Source organism: Anastrepha obliqua, chromosome 5, assembly GCF_027943255.1.
Source record: "Anastrepha obliqua isolate idAnaObli1 chromosome 5, idAnaObli1_1.0, whole genome shotgun sequence".
In the NCBI taxonomy this organism is placed as follows: Eukaryota; Metazoa; Arthropoda; class Insecta; order Diptera; family Tephritidae; genus Anastrepha; species Anastrepha obliqua.
This window is the reverse complement of record NC_072896.1, coordinates 38,641,364-38,645,882: the sequence shown is the minus strand read 5'-3', so window position 1 is coordinate 38,645,882 and position 4,519 is coordinate 38,641,364.

Genomic DNA, 4,519 nt, shown 5'->3' with positions numbered 1-4,519 from the left:
GGCCCCGTCCTGTTGAAACCACATGTCGTCTAAGTCCATACCATTCAATTGCGGCCAAAAATAATCGTTTATCATGTCGCGGTATCGATTTCCATTCACAGTAACGTGGCGATCGTTCTCGTCAACGAAATTATATGGGCCAATTATGCCGCCGGCATGTAAACCACACCAAACAGTGATTTTTTCGGGATGCAACGGTGCCTCATTAATCACGTGTGGATTGCTTTCTGCCCAGTAACGCATATTTTGCTTGTTGACAAAGCCATTGAGCCAAAAGTGAGCTTCATCACTGAAGATGATTTTTTGGAAAAAACCTGGATCTGGTAGCAGCAACAGAACGATTATTTTCATAAAAAATTTGCACAATTTGTAATCGTTTCTCAAGTGTGTAGTGTTCCATGATGAAATGTATACTAATGAAGTTTACAAATGACAAGCGAAAAATAAAAAATATTGCGTCGTTCGCCCTCCCTATCGGAAAAAAGTTGAAGCGCACCTATTGAAAAACGCTGTATGTGAACGTATTATAAGACATAGGGTAAACAAACTGCTTCGACACATTAGAGATTTTGTTTTGGTGTCATATACTTTTAGGTTTGTGAAAATGTCTGATTTTGTGCCGAGTAATCATCATTTGCGGGAAGTGTTGATTTTCCTCTTTCATTCGAAAAAAAACGGCGGCCGAAGCGCATCGAGAGCTACAAAATTTCGTGGAGATGCTGCTTTAAGTGAAACAACGTGCTGAGATTGGTTCCGTCGGTTCAAGGACGGTGATTTTAATGTTGACGACCGTCCGCGTGAAGGAAGGTCAATAATCTTCGAATCGCTGAGTTGGAGGCATTGCTCAATGAGGATCCGTGTCAAACGCGAGAAGATCTTGCTTCAGTATTAGGAGTTACCCTCCAATCAATTTTCAAACGATTGCATGCTTTGGGAATGATTCAGAAACAGAGGACTTGGGTTCCTTATGAGTTAAAACCAAGAGATGTTGAACGTCGTTTTTTCGCCTGTGAGCACCTGCTCCAGCAGCAAAAAAGGAAGGGTTTTCTTCATCGCATTGTGACGGGTGGTGAAAAATGGATTTATTACAACAATCCCAAGAAAAGAAAGTCATGAGGACTACCCGGTCAGCTTCTACGTCGTCGCCTCGGCTGAATATTCACGCTGCGGAGGTTATGCTATGTATTTGGTGGGACCAAGTTGGTGTTATTTATTATGAACTGTTAAAACCAAGCGAAACCATCACTGGGGATCGGTATCGACTTCAATTGTTGCGATTGAGCCGAGCACTGCGCGAGAAACGGCCGCAATACGCGGAGAGACATGAAAAAGTGGTTATACAGCATGACAACGCTCGGCCTCACGTTGCCAAACCCGTTAAAACCTACCTGGAAACACTCAAATGGGAAATTCTACCCCACCCGCCATATTTTCCAGATATTGCGCCGTCCGATTAATCACATAAGACATCAAAAAATGGCTTGATCCCTGAATAGCCTCAAAAGATGAACAGTTTTAGCGCGACAGTATACGAGATCTACCTGAAAGATGGGAAAAAGTAGTAGCTAGCGATGGGCAATACTTTCAATGATTCACTTGTAACCATTTTTTCAGAATAAAGTTGTATTTTCATCAAAAAAACAGCGAGAACTTAGTTGCGCACCTAATATATGTTTTCATTGATTTATAAAGTATGTATTTTAATGAAAAAACGTGCTTGAGAAAATATTTAATATTCAAAATTTTATGGCGCTATATTTAAGTGTGTCCGAATTGTCTGAACAAGAAAGAAATTTTCAAAAGTTTGTTATTTGCCTTTTTAGTCAGAGTAAAGCAAATGAATTTTTTGGAAAGTACCTCATTAAGCCAATATTTTTACACCTTTCGACGCTGATGGATAATAGTTTTGCTGACAAAATGACTGAATGTCAAGAAAATTCTTGTGAGCTCAACAAAAAAAAATTTAATAAAAAAAGATGTAAAAAGTAAATAAATTTAATTTAGCACCGAAGATAAACAAGCAAATACGAAAATGTGCAAATGGATAATTAAATATGTAAGTAACAAACACTGCAAATTACAAAATGTTAAAATAGAAATAAAACAAGGAAAGCGTGGCACAAAAAAAAACAAAAAAAAAATAAAAATTCAGCAAAAAACTGATAAAAAATCTCATAAATAAAACATAAAAATATTGTAAATATTAAACTTTGAAAATTAGTATATTTATAAAAAAATCTAAATAAACACACACACATTCAAATATATATACATACAAAACATACACGCATCCGTGCATATAAATATATTTGCGTACATAACCTGTAAGTGCATATTAGTCCGTAAGTGCGAATGAAATAAAAAACAAATCCCTGATGAGAATAATTCAGATTTAGCTTAGCGTAAGCGAATGCTGAGATACAAGAAATAAAACGTAAGAAATTCATAAATATTGCAATAAACGGCATTGTAAAAAACAATAAATTCATTGAAGCATACATACAAACAAACATACAAACATACATTCGTGTACGTTCATTAGCGTCGAAGTAAATACAACAAAAGCACATTCAACTATGACATTAGTTTTTTCCGTTTTCTCAAATAACAAATGCAACAAGAACAACAACAGCAACAACAAATATACTATTAATTTAAAGCAAATTAGATTTAAATAAAAAGGGGTTAAAGTAAAATTCGTTCAAGCTATGAAAACTTACGAATGAAATAAATTTAATGAGAATCGTATAAGAACCAAGAATCAGGAGCCAAGACAAAATGATTACAAGAGACAAAAAAGCTTGGCGTAATGATGAAATGGATAACAATAAAAACTACTATTTTATAAAAATAAATATTGAAAAAAAAAATGTGGTTTGTTTAATCTTCCCACTGATATGGCTGAAAGCAGCTATCGAGCGGTCTAAGTTGGTATAGCACTAAACTTTTTTATATAAAGGGTGGTTAAGCTTCAAGGGCCGGTGTTGATTTTGAATAAAATACAATCTTTTTTTATATTATTGTCATTTCTCTTTATTATGATTATACTCGTATGGCTCAATTACGTATGGAGCAAAATATCGGCCAAATAGCCACCGCGGCCTCGGCAGCACATCTCAATCCGATGGTCCAAATTTTCGATGACGCTGAGGCATAATTTAGATCCTTAGCCGTTAATGTGCCGATTTATCTCATCCTTTAGCTCTTGAATTGTTGCTGGCTTATCGACGTACACCTATTCTTTCAAATAACCTCGAAGAAAGAAGTCCAACGGTGTCAAATCACATGATCTTGGCAGCCAATTGACATCGCCGCGACGTGAGATTATTCGGTCATCAAGTTTTTTGCGCAAAAGAGCCATTGTTTCGTTAGCTGTGTGACAAGTGGCACCGTCCTGTTGAAACCACATATCGTCCACATCCATATCAAATTTGGGGCACAAAAAGTTCGTTATCATCTCACGATAGCGAACACTATTCACAGTAACTGCCTGACCGGCCTCATTTTGGGGAAAATACGCCCCAATGATGCCGCCGGCCCATAAACCGCACCAAACAGTCACTTTTAATGGGTACATTCATTTTTCGGTAATCACTCTTGGATTATCATTCGCCCAAATGCGACAATTCTGCTTATTGACGAATCCACTGAGGTGAAAATGTGCCTCATCACTGAAGATGATTTTCTTCGAAAATTGGTCATTCACTGTTGTTCACTTTCCTGCCACCATTCTGACCATTGATGACGCTTGAAATGGTCAAGAGGCTTTAGTTCTTGAGTCAATTGCTCCTTGTAAGCGTGTAAATGCAAGTCTTTATGCATAATATTCATCAACGACGAGCGTGAGAGGTGCAATTGTTGGGCACGACGACGAGTTGAGGTGGACGGCCCTTCAACCACACTATCGCGAACAGCAACAAGATTTTCTGCAGTACGAGCTGTACGAGCATGCACTGGTGTTTTCACATCTCATACAGACCCGGTTTGCTCAAACTTTTGCACAATTTTTCCGATTGTACCCACACTTGGACGATTAAATTGACCGAAAAGATCACGAAGTGCGCGATATGCATTTTGATTTGAACGCCCGTTTTCATAATAAGCCTGAATAACTTTAACGCATTGCTCGATTGTGTATCTTTCCATGGTTCGAATTGAGTTAGTCAGAAATTGAAAAATGTCAAATGGAGTGTAGAAAAAATTTGACGTTTAGGTGTGGTTCACATTCAACATCGGCCCTTGAAATCTATCCACCCGTTATAAGGTGATTTTTAGCTGCATGAGGTTTGACAACTGAGAATGGCAAACTGTGCAAACCATGGCAACTGGCAAACTTCAGATGAATGCCATTCCACCGTCTGGTCCAGTAGTAGTGCTCATTCTTGGATCTCATCAGTATAGTTAAAGATATGCCTGCTGGTGCTTCTGGGAAGTGGCGCCAGCCTCCAGCAAATGTCTGTAGGGATGGTTTCTGCAGTAGAAAGATAGCAGGAATTACTTGCTGAGCATTTTACTATGC